Raw genomic sequence first — 18,507 nt, forward strand, 5'->3', positions numbered from 1 at the left:
ACATATGAAATCTTTAAAGCCACACTTACATTCCATAATAAGAATAATCAAATTCATCATGTAACCACCCTAACAAAGAAGGTGGATGATACCACTCAAGAACAATTTATTATAATAATTATGCACTAAAAGAAACTCACAATTTCATAAATCTATCACCACCTATAACCAATTTCTCAATCTTCCATCATAATAATTCCGTTAGTGAAGTATCTAAATCATAACAACAACACAAGAAGACCAAAGCTCATACCCTACACAAACATGTTAATTTAACCCATTTCTTAAGCTAAAAGTTTGAAATATGAATAATCATGAGTTAATAGAGATCTTAACATTATAATCATCAATTCATACTAGAGAAACACATTTGAATCATTAAAAAAATTTTACAATAAGACCCCATTCTTAAAATAAAAGATAGAAGAAGGTAGAGTTTGAAAACCCTGTTTTAAATCGTTTAGAACTGACACCCCCGAATGGAAGAGGGTTCAAGGATGGATACCATACATCAAATGAAAGAAAAACTACTAGTTTTAATGAAGGATCACGTCCAAACCAGGCCTCCTAGATCTTCTTTACTTCTAGCTTCCAAAGAGACTTGACATAGAGTTCTAAGCGAGAGAGGTTTTTTGTTTAAGGGAGTGAGGTCTAAAACTTAGGTCTTAGGGTTTGAAATACTTTAATATACCTAATAAACCCTAAAAAATATTCCAAGGTCCATAAAATACTTGGGGTGAATTTACCAAACACCCCAAGCCAAAGCAGGAAATTACAGTTTTTACAAGCCCATCGACGACCCACCAATGACGGATCATTAGTCAACCAACGCCCCATTCGTGAGGGTCCGTTTGTGATCTATGAAACCCTCAAACCTTGCATATATACAGGCCCAATCTATGGACAAAGACAATGGGTCGCAGGTTGACCTACTGGCCGTTGTTTGGTCTCGTTGGTGGACATTGCCTATGATGTTTTGTGTCCAATTCTTGGGACCTTTTATAGGGCTCCCTTGTGGGTCGTAGGTGGTGTCGTACCCAAACGTTAAACCCCTAAGCTAAGTTATATAGGTCTTAGGAACATATCACACAAAATTTAAGAAAAATGAACACGTAAAACTCCATCAAACACATCAAGACACATGAGTACTTTATAAGGCACGCCTTCCGAACGTCATGGACGTTTGATCTCCAAACTTAACCAAACTTCACACACTTTATAAGAACAATAATGAAACTAATTTTAACTACAAATAAACTCAAGAAACACTCATGAGGATCTAGTTCATCTTAGTTTGTTTTAGGGTGTTACAGAGACCATATGCACACATAACATGAAAACATTCTAAAAAGGGACATCTCATTGAATATGCAATTTAATTTGAAAACCATTATTCAAATTAAACAAGTCCATAGCAATACATAAGACATATTCATTAATTCATAATCTTTTACATGACAAGACCAACAACATCATGTCTAGTAAAAGTCAACATGCATATCATACAATTGAATTCATAGTCAAGTAATCTATCATCAAGTAGTAATATAAAAAACATGAATAAGAGTTCATTATAACATAACCAAAGCAAGGCTACTACCCATGAACCTCTATCAAGTAAACAAGTGCAATGACCAAAGAAAGCCTCAATCAAGTAACCCAACCAGAATCATGACAAACATTCTACTTCACGTAGCATGTCTTTTAAGAGTACATATCCTCATACTTTAACAATATAGACAAACACATATTCATAAGTGACACTAATCAACATATAGTATCAATAATGTGCAAGTTCATTATATACATATCATGTACAATTATAAGCATATCCATACAGAAGAACATCCTCCTAAGACTTCCTTCAACTCTATCTAGTGCAATGTTTAGGTTGAGTCTCATATCCTTTCCTAGACTAAGTTAAACTAAGGTTATATTAGTTAGAGTGCATCCCATTAATTCCTTTTACCTTTTCTGGGAACATATTTCCTTAACCGACATAGACCAGATGAGTTAATGTGGAATCCGGTGTCATGGAACCCTACACCGAAGGAATGTGGACTACGTGCAAAGGTAATACAAAAACATGAACATAGCAACTATGTGGATCCACTAGCTAGTATTCCTATAGAGGCAACATAGTTCAAGAACTAGGAGATATAGTTTGGACCCTCTTTATGCTACTTGCATTATAGTCTCCAATCTCAAGAGTACGTTAGTCATCCTACCTTACCTTTATGGGAAATTACACTCCTCACTCTAGTTCACTCGGTTCTAAACTAGAGTCCCTTATTGAAATGTTTGTAATAGATTTATTAATCATCATAGCTTAATCTAGGTCATAGGGGCTAACACTTGTATAAAAATCATCATCGACATACATCATTAAGAATTGCATGACTATTGTCCTTTCATTACAATTCATATAGGTGAAGTTAAAACATTTACATATCACTTCATTATAAGGCACACTAGTAAATCATCACCATGTTTATAATATTTACATCTTTGCCAAGACCTCACAAACCATAGTCATGAAATTTCAATTCAACATCATTCTAACACCTAGTTAGACTAAGCAAAAGTCATCATAATTGAAGTAAAGGTTAGGATCACAGAGACTTACTCAATCACCTTCGATATCCATCTTCATCGTTTTACCATCAACCAACCAAATATATCAAAAATAGGTGTAGTAACATGAATCAATAGTAATTGACACAAAAACTAGGTCCATTGCCTCATCACATTCCAATTAACATGTATTCATAACCTAGGGTTAAGGGGAATAGGGTTCATCCTGAAATCTTCAAGACATAGATCGAATCCCAACAATATATTACCCTAGGGAAATTCATAATGAATTAGAACAGAAAATAATAAGTCTAATGATCAATTCATACTTCAATTCCCATCAGTTTATAATCAAGACCCAAGATTTGGGGAATTGGGGACAGGTTTATGATCAACATGAAATTCAATCAATTAACATCAATTAAAAAACAATTTATGCCTAATTGGTCATAAGATATCATAATTAATCAAGAGCAATCATCAATTCAAAGTTTAGAACAAGCCCCTTTAAAATAGAAAAACCCTTGGAATCGGGGAATTTAAAATTGAACTTTGAGACAACTTCTTGGGAAAGGAATCCCAAGAGTGAAGAATCCATAACTTAATGAAGATAAATCCACGATATTGACATGAAATACTATAGCTTTTAATTTTTGATTTTTGAGGATTTCATTTGAGTGAGTAAATGTGAGGACAACCGTTTGCAAATCAATATATAGACCCCCCCATGAAATACAAAAAAGACCTCTCACTTATGTTGACCCTTTAATGAAGTCAAATTTCAAATACAAATTTCATATTTTTGTTGGGGAACAAGTCTCCGAAACGGAGATGTTCCCACATGATTTTCCAATTTCATTTTTGAGACACTGAAGCCCACTACCTTCCCACGATGCGAACAAGAGATTTTACAAAAATCCACCCATGTCCGCGATGCGGACATGTTTCATCTATGTGCATTTTGGCTGCTGCCTAGGCAGTTTGCCAAGTCATGTTTTGGATCCTTTCATGGACGCCTAAGGCAACCCTTGGGGGGTCAGACCTGGAAGTTTTAACTCTATATACTATGTTTTACCTATTTTAAATCATTTTAAAAGTGTTAGACAACATACAACACCTCTATACCTTCCCGAAACCTACGGACGTTTCAATAGTTAAATAAGAATACCTTTAGCACGTCATGGAGGTTCCTTGATGTTTTGATTTGTAAACCACCTAAATGATTTATGTTCCTTAAAATTTATATTGAATCAATGTCTAAATTTTATGACTCTAACGTTAAGCTCTAGAACACGTCTTAGATTTTTAATTGTTACAAAAGTTATGAACAAAGAGTAGCTTTGAGGATTACTTATGTAGGCTTGAAGAGGCTGTATGGGCGTTCTATTCTTGTATTACTTAGGTGAATATTACGGTAATCCTGGGTAATGAGTTTGATAAATGTAATGGTAATAATATTATTAGGTATTCCAAAGGATCTCCTAGGTGTGGGTGAAAGGATTGTATGGGCGGTCCCTTCATAACTCACTCATAAGAGTCTTCGAATAATGTTTGGTGGGAGGGTCTTATGTTTATATGTTTTGATGTATTCTTGATGCTCTCTTGTGATATGTTGCTCTTATACATTATAATATGAAGTTTTACTCAAAAGAGCATATTTGATATTAATGTCTGTTTTGCAAGATTTTATGCATTATGCCTTCCTTAGTACATATATTGTACTAATTCAATTCTTTTTGTCTATATGTAAAGGTGTGGTTAGCAGGTGAGAGGTATCTTGAAGCAAGCTTGGAAACTAGGACATATTCAAGTTAGGGTATTTCCTCACTTTATATGAAGACATTACTATGTTTAGATTTCATTCATTTCAAATTAGTATAATAGACATTAGTTTTCTATATTCATATTGTATGGTCCGTGTCCAAGTATTCTTGAGTCCAAGATTTAGATATGATTACACTTAGTATTTTCAATCATTTTTTATGAAAGAGATTTTGTACTATTATTTATATGAAATGTTTTAATTCCACACTACTTTTCATACATGTATGCAATGAATGAACTCTAAGTGCTTGTACAAGACTTCATATAGGCCAAGTACGCCGTGTTACTACCTAGGAACACCCTATCTTATAGGGAGTACATACGGGTAAGAAACTTGGTATTAGAGCATAGGTTATGATATAGTATGTAGGAACCGAAAAGTCTCAAAAAGCTAGGTGTTGTAGAGTCTTGTAAATTGGTGTGAGTTGCGACACATCAATGAGAGAGAGGTTATAGGACGATAGAGTTTCTTTTCTTTTATACTAATGTGTCGTGTCATAGAGTACAAACTTATAAGTGTCCTCCTTAATGTTTATACTTATGATTATAGGAAGATGACTACTATAAGGATGGAGGCAAGAAGGGTTGAACTGCAGGGAGTGAATGAGGAAATAACTCCCCAAGTTGAGCAAGTTCTGCAAGATGGGCAAGTTCCAAATAATGCTGAATTTCCACAAGGTTCTGAAATCTCTATTGGGGTCAACAAGATGAGTTTCTGGTTATTCCTACGTACACGATAATGGATAGATTAGGGATGCTCTACTTGCCCTACCCGAGCTATGACCACTCATGTGACTAGAGACATTGGGCCTAGAGTGAATGCTTTGGAGAGTACTAAGAAATCTACAATGAGAGACTTCATGAGGATGAATCCTCCTATTTTTCTTGGCTCTATCGATGGAGAGGATCCCCAAGAGTTTCTTAATGGTGTGTTCAAGGTTTTGAGTACCATGGGAGTTACATCTAAAGATAAGGCAGAGATAGCTCCATATCAATTGAGGGATGTTGCTCAAGTGTGGAACACTGAATGGAAATAAAATAGTGTAACATTCCGAAAAATTACATTTCTAGTGAAGATCCCAATACGTCTTTAAGAATGCGTATTGGGGATACATAGATAGTCCAATGCCCAATATTGAGAAATATTGGGCATACTATAGAAAATTGGCTAATGGATATTAGCTAATTTCAATATAATACCAGAATAAGTAAAATATGGTCATACTAGAAAATATTTGCTTAAAGGGAATTAGCCAATTTGTCTAAGTATTAATGAGCTTTTTAAAAATGTTCCTGCAATGAAGACCCTAAGATAAAAACATAGATTTTCCAACATTTACACAGTAGGTGCTAGACATCCATGTGTTAAGCTTAGGCACCATAGCACATTACCACATAAAATGGGCATGTAGATTAAGTAGTGCTTAGGAACATAGTGAGCATCCTTGGGACAATAAGTAAACATTCCAAATGAAACATGAAGAATAGTTTGTTAGGAAACTACAAACAAACACATGTTCAAGACCATATGAAAGCACATGTGAAGAACCATCCAAGGGAGGGGACCACCCTAACCGAAATCGATTAGGGTAGTTAAGAGGCAGGCTTGTCCAGCCATGTATGGCCTAACTCTCTAAAAAACTATAGACTCTAACTAACTGACCTAACTAGCTAACTAACCTACGACTTACCAAAATAAACCAATAAGTACACCCGACAACCTAAGACTTAATTGGGTTACACTAACCTAGTAACTAGTTAAAGAAACAACCTAGTACCTAACCTAGGATGGTCCAATGGGTTAGATATTGTCTTAAAGACTTAAGAGTACTTTTGTAATTCCCATTGGTTACCTAATTAATTAAAATATTAATTTAATTAATTCAATTAAATGGTCAAACCAAAATCCTTACACTAACCTGGTATAACTCAAGAAACATCTTATTACTTAACCTAGAATGGTCCAAAAGGGTTAGTTATGCTTCTAATGACTTAGGGGTACTTTGGTTATTAACTTAGGTCTCTTAATTAAATAAATTAAATAACTAATTAATTAGGAAAAAAATTCAAAAGCAAGGCCGAAATTCTTAGAAAAAATTCCAGATTTGACTAAGTGTTATGTTTTCCTATTTTTAGGCAATCTTGGTGGGGCTTTTAGTAATTAGTTATTTAATCTATTTAATTTACCTAACTATCCTAAGTTGAGTGTGTCAAAATCATTTCCTATGACTTAGAATCATGTCTAAACACTAAGCAACTCACGAAGAAAAACAGTAAACGAACGAAAGAAAAGCAGAAAAGTTTCTCTCGATTTCTCTTAGATGATTTCAAAGGTTTCATAAAGGTTTCGTGCAAGGTGATATTCGTAGATTTAATTCTACATAGGTATGGTATTTATCTACTTGAATTACTTCTTCAAGAGCATTTTCCATCATCTTGAATCTATTAAATCTCGAAACTAGGGTTGTTTCCCAATGTTCTTGTTGAACGTCCTTCCTCCCTAGTATCCTTGTTTCCAATTCCAATGAGTATATCGATGTATTATTGATCAATTTTTTGGTATGTGGTGTTGGGTGATATTAATGTGTAGAATTTTTTATTTGTAAATGCCGAATGAACCAATAAGTTATACTGGTACGATTTTAAGTGTTTCTTATGTGAAATAATGAATGATGCTACATTAACTTGTGTCCGTAGGTGCTAGTCTTGATGCGTTACAATCATGCTGTGTATATCTAATGTTAAACGTGAATTTATGAATATGATATGTTCAATAAAGTATTCATATGAGGCTATCCGGAATGTCTAATAATGTTATGTGTAAGCTATGATATAAGATTGACTAATAATAATTTCATGAAATTATAGTTGAATGAATGTTTTGCTTATGCCAATAAAATGGCTAACAATGCACTGTCCAATAAGTGAAGGGAATTGGATTATAATGTTATTTTTAAATGTTTAAAAGTTTGGCTCATCACTAATGTATACCAAATTAAACATGAACTAATATAACTTTAGCTTGTCCCAATAAATTAGCTATGAAGTCATTTTCAAATTTTCTAGGCCAATATTAATTTTATGCCAATCACATATAACCAGAATATTCGAATGACAACTTAAGCACATCTAAGATAATTCAGTGAATCCATATCCAAGGGTATGCCAATCATTGGGACAAGTGCCAAAATTCCCTAACCAAATTAACTATGAACATAAGTATTTCATTGAACGGCATTCTCAATGCCCATAAATGATGATATAAAGCTACGAACATAAGAAAGTAAAGTGAGTATTAACATAATTAAAAAGTGTTTAGATTAAGAAAATTACTAAAATGAGGTGTTAAAGGAAGTGATACAAGTCTCTTACACCTAAGATACTATGTTAATATACTCACGAAAAAGGGTTTTAGAATGTGTGAGACAAGTCCCATTAACAACAAATATGTTATGTGAGGATAAATTCACATTTCATCAACGTAAAGAACGGTATGACAATTCATAAGTAGAATAAGTAAACCTCAATGTAGAATAAAGCTTCCATAATGTTTGAGTCAACTCTAATAGATAAGAAGATAAAAGAAAGTGAGCAAAGCACCGTAGTCTAGTTATGAGCTTGTGCTTGCACATGTAAGTCTCATGAGATGAGGCTCCACCACGGTGAATAAGAGTCTCCAAATATCTTCTAGTCTTCAAACTATGTCTATCCAACATAGGAACTTGAATGTGGATTCCACCTAAGAGAGCTAGGTATGTTTCGATTTCACCTTCGCCAGTGAGATCACCTCTTATCGGTGTGGGAAAGACACCGTATTTCATGTTTAGCTCAAATTAAATAGGTCGGTTAATGCTTAAAAGAATGTTGTTGGTTTACTTTAGCCGTGAGCCACCCCTATTCATTGTGGGGTAAACACTTGATATGGATTCACTTTAGCCGGTGAATCACCCCTTTTCACTTTGGGGAAGACATTGGATTTTATGCTAAGTCGCATGATCTAGGATTGACTTTGATTAGTGAATCAACACTTTTCGGTGTGGGGAAGACAATGGATTTCATGTAGCTTCAGATGATCTTAATATTATAGACTTATCTAAGGAAATAACAAGAAAGAAGAGATGTAAGTTCAAGGAGAACTAAGAAAGTAAGAGCTATGAATTCCAATGTTGATAAGAATGATGTTTCCAATAAGTAAAGAGCATAGCTAATAATGAATCCTCATGTTATGAAAAGGACCAAGCCAAATAAGATTGGATTATAATGACTTTATATATTAGCAAAAGATCATAGCAAGATTGTCTTATAATGATTTCTTAAATTATGTAAATATATGCTTAAAAGGCTTAACCAATAAAGATTGGCTTTCTAAGATTTCATGCCTAATTTGTAGTTAAATCATTTCTTTAATCTATTGAATTACTTAATTGATTCATTATAGGTATGGGAGTATATTGAATCATTGCACTTGTAAGTAAAACATAGGATCAAAGGAGATTACTAAACTACATAACAAGAAGAAAAAAAATATTGAAAAAAAAATAAGTGTCAAGAAAAGAGCTCTCGGGCTTGGGACATCAAAATTAGTGATTTTCACTGGAATTGTTCTAGAATTATGTTGATGATTCTAAAGTCTTGTATTCATATAGAAAATGAGTTGTGTTCTGGGAATGTATTAAAATATGTCATATTAATACCACAATTTACAAATAACTAATTAGGAAAGTCTAGTGATGTCACTTCCCAAAAATGACATGTTGTTATAGGAAGATCTTTCCTTGATCATGCATAGTCATTATGTGTATGTGTTCATACACCCATACTTATTACAAGTGTGTACTAACCCTATAATATTATTATCTTTATAGGTGCAGGTCAGACACAAGGTTGAAGATTAATCGATGCTATTTGGATTGCGATATCAAGACTTTAGTAGGTCCTCTTGATGTTCGTGGATGCTACACTTATATATATAGCTTAGTACATTAGACATAGCTAGTGGATGTTTTCCCTAGCATTTCTTTTCAGACGTTTATTTTGAAGCTTTGTATTAAGGCCGATTTGACAAACTATTACATTATATATTGATCTTTTGAGTTGAATTGATTCATCAATTGTAGATGGTTGTTTTAATTTGATCTTAGTAGAATATTAATCTATGTAAAATACACATGAAGTCTATGTATACTTCATTATTCATTAAAAGTTTTAAATTTTCCCCAATTTAACTATATGAATGTGATGAAAGCTAAGAAGAGGCTTGTCTGTGACCTCTGAGAGGTTAACGATGTCGGTTGCATTCGAATTCCAGAATCCGGGTTTGGCAAATAGGCTGGTTGATTCGGGTCTAATATAGTGGGAAGATTTTAAGGAGGATCTCTTAGTGAAGTACTTCCCCACGAGAGGAAGAAGGTGAAGGTTGAACAGTTCATTAGCCTCAAGAAAGATGATTCGAGTGTTGAGGAGTATTCTTTGAAGTTTACTGTGTTGTATAGATATGCTACATCCTTGGTGTCTAACGTTAAGGATTAGATGATAAGGTTTGTTACCAATGTTGATGACCTTTTGAATGAATAGTATCATACGACCATTCTTCATAGTTACATGAACTTGTCTACGCTTATAGTGTATGCTCAATCTATTGAGCAGTCAAAGCTTAGTTGGATCTCAAGTAATTTGAAGAGGAGTGTATAGAATGAGACAAATCAACCTAGGTTCATGACGAGGGATCCAAATAAAGATCTACCTAGTGCTCCTAAGGGCAAAAGTGAGAGAGGTAATGGTTCTCAAGGTGAGAAGCCTACTTGTGTTATTTGTGGGAAGAAGCACTTTGAGAAATGTCTAGCCAGTACCAATGGTTGCTTTAGTTGTGATAAGGACTTACATAAGGTGAGGGATTAGCCTTCTATCGTGTCTAGAGGGGAAGAGGCTATGCAAGTTCCTACAAGTGTTCCGAACGGTGATGCTCCAAAAAGGAATCGCTTATATGCACTCTGGGCTAGAGGATCTAATCCGGATAATAATGATGATGTTGGTAAGTTATAGCTTCTCTCATTATTTTTATGAGTTCCATTTAAGTGGGCAAGTATGGTGAGTAGTAGATTTGTGATTGTTGTCTCTTCTCATCTATTATATTAAAGCTTGAGAGATAGAATGTCATAGTATAATGTTGCATGTTGCATTGTGTTTAGGATCCTAGTTGAAATTGAATTTCATTTATTCCTTCAATGGTGCATTTTACGAAGTTATGATTATGCTTTAAAAAATTGAGCTTATATGGTTTTGTCTTTCATATTGTCATGCTATCATTATATGTTGCTGAAATTTACATTAGTGATCTAGTGAGGATGTTCATTTTGAATTAGTTAAAATATTTGCTTAATATGTTCTCATGACAATGGGCTTTATTGAAGTGTAAAATGATGTGTTTAGCATGATAATGTGTGAAGAAGGAGGTTCCTCCTATATGAAATGAAGAATGTGAATCTTCTTTCATGATAGGTCGTAGATTTGTTTCTATCCTCTAGATTTTTTTTGCATTTTGTTGTATGGTTCTGAGATTCGAGTTTTTAGTCTCTACTCTTGGATGTTTTTGGAAGGTGACAAGTGTCATTCTAGAATGAATGTTTCCAAGTGGGGGAGAATAGAACACCCCTAAAATTACACAGGTGAAACTAGATCCTAAATGTGTTTCATGAAGTTCTAGAGTCTTAATATTGTCTATAATTATTTTAACATGAAGTATCTACAGTTTGGTAAAGATTGGAGGTCAAACATTCAAGAACGTCTATGTCGTTCGAAAGGTTTGCCTTGAAACGTCCTATTTTGCCTTAGTATGTTTCGTCAATTTTTAAGTGTTTGTATTGGATGAAATGATGCGAGAGGTCCTTAACATGTGTACGAGTATATTTGTATTGGAAACGACCAGGCAAAACTCCCCGAGGACCAACCAAGGGGTCCTTGAGGAGGGCCCACGTCCTAGCAAAAAGCTTTCAAAATAAGCCCCACCTACGGAAGGCAATCGACGCCCCGTAACGTGGTCGATGGCCCATAGGTGGAGGGAGTAGGTTTAAATTAGTGGCAGCAGTCTAATATTCCAAATGTGAGGATCTGATCCAATCGACGACTAGCCAGTCCGGCTCGTCAATGGGTGGACGCCCCGTCAATTGGGATCTCTTAATAGTCCTGCAATTTCTAGCATTGTCTCGTCCAACCCAAGGGCCATATGGGGGTTGCACCTAGCCTATCTAAAATTAGTTGGACAGTTTTGTTAGGTTATTTTGAGTATTATATGTTTTTTATAAGTCATAAAAACATAAATGAATTCACCTTTCAAAATCAATATCAAAAACACCTAAAGAACTCTCCAAAATATCATTGGAGCTTGAAGGTTGGTTTTTCCATTAATTATTCTAAACTATCGTGTTTTAGCATCAATAAAGGTATGTTTTTCATCCTTGAATCTTATATTTTCAAGGATCCAAACATCAAAGTTGTTTTTCAATGTTTTATCAAGAGATGAACTTCTAACTTTAATTTTAGCCATGGGTTCTTGAATAAAACCTTTTGAATCAATGTATTATGATTGAATTGATGTTATTTTAATGATTCTGATTCTAAAACTCTATGAGCCCCTGCAAATCAGTAACTCCTTATTTTGAATATATTATGGAGTGATTTGATCATGTCTCTGTACTATTGAATTCTGGTAGAGTTTACTTTGGGCTATTGAATTATGAAGAATAATGTTTGAATTGTATGTAGACTGACCTAAATCGATAAATTAATATCATATTATCTTGGATTCATTGTTTATTGAGTTTATTGGACTGAACTGGTGATCACAACTATTCGTAAGAGCTTTTGAGTATAAAGTTGGTTTGATTTACTATGGATTGAAGTTTTGAGAGTGGACTGGTGGTATGCTGTCCTAACTCTCTCTATATTATGTAGTGTAGGTGTTGAATTATGATGATTATCAGTATGGTCTACTTATGGTGGCGGTGCTTTTGTGGTATACTTGAGATGATATGGCCTCATCAGCATTACCTTATGAATTGTGAAACAATATGACCTCGTCGGCATTACTATGTTTATTATGTGATTATCATGTTGTAACTTGTCTATGTGATGATTCTAAAGGATTATATGAGTTTTGTGTAACTATGAAGTGAACTATAGATTCTCCTAGTTTAATATAGCTAATCATTATAGGCTATGGAGATGCCATATATGTGAGTGGTTGCTATTGGAGTGTGAACCTTCTTTAGTGGTTATATGATCCTTGTGATGGATTATGTTGATGTTTTATAGTAGTGTATTGGGTGACTTGTGAGTATTCCTAATTGACCGTATATGCTACTTAAATGATTTTTTAAAAATCTTAATATAATAATTAAGTGTGTCTTGTTTCTGTAGACTTGTGTCTCTTATTTAATGCATAAGAATGTGAATATGAAACCTTGAAATAGCAACCTAAAGAACCATTGTTGTGAATGTATATGAATGAATGTAATATGTTCAATAATATAGAGAAGAAGGTCTTCTGTTTGGAACCTTTTAGAAAGAAGTTTAAGATATCCTTGAAGTTGAAAGTCGTATTGCTATTCCTCTTGTGTGAATGGTGGACTTAGAGGTGGTTGGCTTGAACGGCATGAAATAATCCTTAACAATGTCATTACACTATACTCTTAGCCATTGTAGGCAGCCCTAGTGGAGCCTCTTTTGTAAGGTGTGTTACGATTTTTTTTGGAAAAAGATATGGAACCTCTTCATATACTCGTTTAGTAAAATACTCTATGAGAACAAAGGCTAGCACCGAGTGAGTATGCATGGGTAGTAGCTACTGTTAAGAAGGACGCTAGAGTAGAAAGAATTCCATGCTAGTATGGTCTATGTCAATTATTGCCTATTCTCGTCATGTGGGATAAATGCTAGTGTTGGAGAAGTCTTATGAACTTTAGGTTGTCCAATGGCACTCTTTCTAGACATTGCACAAATAGGCTTTAAAGATGTTAGTATATAGGTTCCCTAGGTCTTCTCCAAGACCATTATATGAAAGTCCTTGAATGTTGAATGTCTCTTAAATGGCCTGATGAACATAATGTCTTCAATAATGGTATGTGAATGAAAAAGTATGTACCTAGAGTAGCTTTGAGCATTGCTTAAGTAGGCTTGGAGAGGATGCATGGTCGATCTCTTCTTGTCTTATTTAGGTGAGTCTTAGAGTAATCCTAGGTAATGAGTTTGATAATGAAATGGGAATAATTTTATCTTAGGTAGTCTAAAGGATCTCTTAGGTCTTGGGTGAAAGGATTTTATGGGCAGTCCCTTAACCCACTCAAGAGGATGTTAGAATCACCTTTGGTAGAAGGATCTCATGTTTATATGTTTTAATATGTTCTTAATGTTCTCTTCTGATATGTGGTTCTTATACATTATGATATGATGTTTTACTCAAAAAAGCATATTTGATATAAATGTCCTTTTCTCATGATGTTATACATATGCCATACTTAGTACATGCATTGTACAAATTCCATATTTTGGTCTGTATATAATGGTGTGGTTAGAAGGTGAGAGGGATATTGAAGCAAGCACGGAAAGTAGGAATCTTTCAAGAAAAGTTGGGGTGTGTCCTCGAGGACATTACTATATTTAGATTTCATTTATTTCAATGTATTGTAATAGACATTAGTTTTCTATATTGGTATTGTATGGTCCCCTTCCCAAGTATTCCTTACTCTAAATTGGCAAATGATGATACTTAGTAATTTGTATAATTTTATATGAAAGATGTTTTGAACTATTATTCATGTGAAAAGTTTCAATTCCGTGCTATTTTTCATCCATGTATGCAATCAATAATTTCTATGGGCTTTTACAAGACCTCCGAGAGGTCAAATACGCCGTGTGACGACCTACGAACACCCTATATTCTATGGTGTACATGTGGTTTGGGACACTGTTGAGTCCCATGAGACTGACTTCTACTGAGAAGGCAGAGTTTTCTTTGTATAGATTGAGGGATGTCGCTTTAGTGTCAGGTCCCATAGAGTGGGAAAAGTTTAAAGATCCTTTCTTAGAGAAGTACTTTCCCTTTGAGAGGAGGAAGGTGAAGGTTGTATAGTTCATTAATGTCCAGAAAGGTAATATTTATGACGACCCACAAGTACACCCTAGAAGTTAAAGTATACTTGTGACATCACACGGCAAATAAGACTTCAAGTAGTGTCATCTTAGCCTCTCGTATCATTCATTGCATAATAAACATACTAAAATACGTGTGAACTAAAACATTCTTTACACACGAAGAACTCGTTCATAAACATTAGACAAGTGGAAGACTTTCATTTAAAACTTTAAATTTTTACAAAATCTAGTTGAACCATGTAAACTTTAGAGTATACAACACTTGGGACTAATCCCATACAAGACAATAAAGTAATGTCTATGACATAACGGACATGTGGATATTGTACTTGAATTGATGAGGACTCACCAATACTTCTTCTTCAAGCCATAAAAACCTATACATCTTCAATGGCACATCAAGACTTCGAATTCCCTAAACTTAAGTCGAAAAAGGTAAAAGAAGGGGTTAGCACATTAGATGTACTAAGTATGGAAGTCATGCAAAAACTATGAAAAAATGTACATTTAGTAATAACAGGTTTTTCATTAATTTCTATTAAAACATCATACAATAAGAATAAGAACAACATTTAAAAACTTAGAAACACATAACAAATCATTTAAAATAAAAGTCACATTTTTAGAAAACATTACAGTGGATTCACTTCACTGTACAGTGAACTCAATTCATTGTTATGAAGTTCCTTCATTTCACTTTAGACATCTTCTAGTTTGTATTTATCCCACTTGAAGCTATCCTAAGACTCACTTAAGCAACACTAGAGAGATTGCCCATACAACCTCCCTAGGCTTGCCTAAATGATCCTCAGGATTACATATAATGAGTCACACACACACTTACAACACATCAAACAAATCAACATATATATAATATGACATTTGCTAATCAAAGTCTATAAAAATACTTACTTATGTAGATCAAGAAGATAACATTCATGATTGACCTCTTCAAGACTACCTAAATAATCCTTAAGACTTCCTAAGTTTGGACCATGTCCACATAAACAATCATCTTCCCTAATTAGAGTCATTCTTAAGGCTTATCTATGTAAGATAAGATGTGACCATTCCTATGCCCCCTTCATGCCTTAACTAGACAACTCTTCACTACCCTGGTAAGTACTTATTAATTTAACATACTTTCTTAGCATAAGTCATTACATCCGTTCGTTCATTTAAAACTAATTCATCACATAAAGGACATTCATTTAATGTTCTCGTACAAGTCCTAGGGACTCCAACTAACACCTTCAAATCCTTTTGAGAAATGTCTAGATAGTGTACCATACAACCACCTAAACTTCATAGAACTTCTCTAATGCTAGTAGGTATACCATATTATGAGAATAGGAAATAACAGACATAAACCATGGTAGCAAAGCATGGAATCTAGAGTTATATCCTACTCCAAAAAGGGTTTTCTACTCGCAAAGGGTAGAACTAGGACACATCCATGTAGGGACATGGTTAAGGAATATGAAGGGCTTTTGTGAACTCTAGTCTCATTCTCAAGTAGAAAAACATTGTACTCTAGTCTCATTCCAATTTAGAGCTACATCCCTTAAAATAATCCCTAGGAGCTAGCCTTGGCTCTCATAGATAATTGACATTAAATGAGCACATGAAGAGATTCCTAATATAGTTCATAACCCAATCACATTCACCATACCAAAGAGGTCCATTAGGGCTACCTTTCAATGTCTACCAAGATATATCATTATGAATTTTCTAAGGATGATATGATGTCGTTCCATCCAATCAATCCTAAGTCCACCATTCCTTTACATGGAGGATACCATTACGGATATCGACTTCAACATTCATAACATAACCTTTTCCACGTACATGACCTTCTTAACATCATCTAAGCTCTCACATATATTTCATTCATAAATGAAAAGGGTGCACTAAGCCTACCTAGTAAAGACATCTCATATTCAAATATCATTCAAATATGTATCAAGTAAGGGACACAAGTCTACCAAAATAAGACACAACATTCTTTACATTATCAGATATACCATATCATTCTTTAAAGAACATAGGAATTACCCTTATCATCCTTATGTCATCATATACAATACTATATCATCATCAACATAACCATCAAAACTCATATAGTAAAGTACGAACAATCATGTATTAACATCTAAGACTACACATATAAGAACATAGTCATAGTCTACATGATCTGCTAACATATATAGAAAGAACACATACATTCACATTACTTAAACATGTATATAGGTATGCTCATACTTCACATAAATCTACTACACAAATCATCATAATACATCAAGTAATGCCGACAAGGCCATGATCATCATATTGCATAAAGTAACGCCAACAAGGTCACATCAATTTACAAAGCACCACCACCATAAGTGGACCATACAAATCACAACATAATTGAAGCCTAATTAACATAGAATAAAAGTAATTATGGAAGCATACCCCCACGCCATGTTACAACTTCAAATCCAATGCTTATTCATCAAATTCAATACCATATGGCCCTTAGCCATGGCCATGATCATCAATTTAATACATAGAAAATAATTCTCAATCAATCTAAGTCAATTAAAAATAGATTTATCAATATAATACCAATTAGACATCAATTTGATACAACCCTTACTTTATTCAATAGTAGATAGAAAAGTACATTAGAATTCATAAGCATTAAGTCAATATCACTTCAATAGGCTTAATAGTCAAAAGATCTAAGAATATTCAATACTCAATTAATAAAATTAAAACATACTATAAACCAATTAAACACAATCAATACATGAATTAAAAGATCATAACAATCTACACATGAATTCATCAGTATTAAAGGGTGATCACATAACCCATATTTTATTCAAATTGAGAGACTTGTGAAGGTCAAGGGTTCATGGAGAATTTAATTGGAAAACATCAATTAAACATCAATAAAATCATATCTTAATGTTTGAAAAGCATTTAAGCAAGAACCCAAGACTTAGAGAAGGATTTGGACTTTTCATCTTTTTGAAATCTTTGAAAATCATCTTTGAAATTTGCTCTAAGGTGATAGCAAGCCTTAAATGAAGAACTCCCATACTTTATTAGAAGAACACAATGCTAAATGAATAAAAAACTCCATTTAAGACCCATCTTCACTCTCCATCTTCCCTTTGAACTATCAAGGAGGTTTTTGGAGGAGCTTTTGGAGGGAATGTGTTTTGGTTTTGGTCTTAGGGTTATAATGAGAGTTTAATAAATTATATACTCTTAAAATACCCATAAAAACTCAAAAAAACCGTACTCAAATTTTATATGACATGGGGTGATTTTACAACTTCATCCCTCAACATAACAGAAAACTGGCAGGAAACAGGCAGCACCATTGACACCTACATCGACAGACTGTGGTTTCGCCCACGCCCAATCAATGGAGTCGCGTGGGTTGCACCAGAAACTCTTCAACCTTTAGACCAAGTTTCACCATCGACGATACCCATCGACGGGCCGTCGCCCGGTCGACTAGCCGTCATTTGGATCAGTCGATTGACAAGGAGGGCAAATTCCGAATGTTGTGAAAGTTACTGAATGACTCTATTTCATTCAAATTCTATCTAAGAAGAAAAAAATCATGCTCTGTAGGATTTGAACCTACGACATCGGGTTTTGGAGACCCACGTTCTACCAAACTGAACTAAGAGCGCTTTCTTATCACAGTAGACTCATGGGGGAGCACTGCCTGGCTGTGTTGAGATCCAAGTTGGGATCTTCCTTTAGGGCCCCTTATGGATCCTACATGGAGTTTTACTCAGACGTTTCCAAGCCAAATATGTTCGCATATGAGTTTAGGACACTACTACATGATTTTCATCCAAAACTAAAACATAAATCTCGATGAAACATACATAGATACGCAAGGTCGTTTCATGACAAACCTTTCAAACATCGTGGACGTTTTTGGAAGTTTGA

At 34.3% G+C, this 18,507-nt stretch overlaps 1 non-coding gene across 1 annotated transcript; it reads right to left on the reverse strand.

Moving 5' to 3' along the window:
* Positions 1–18,168: 18,168 nt before the first annotated feature.
* On the reverse strand, positions 18,169–18,242 carry TRNAW-CCA. Its single transcript has one exon. It is a non-coding gene; the product is annotated as a tRNA-Trp (tRNA).
* Between the last annotated feature and the right edge of the window lie 265 nt (positions 18,243–18,507).

Source organism: Solanum pennellii, chromosome 11 (assembly GCF_001406875.1).
Source record: "Solanum pennellii chromosome 11, SPENNV200".
NCBI lineage: Eukaryota > Viridiplantae > Streptophyta > Magnoliopsida > Solanales > Solanaceae > Solanum > Solanum pennellii.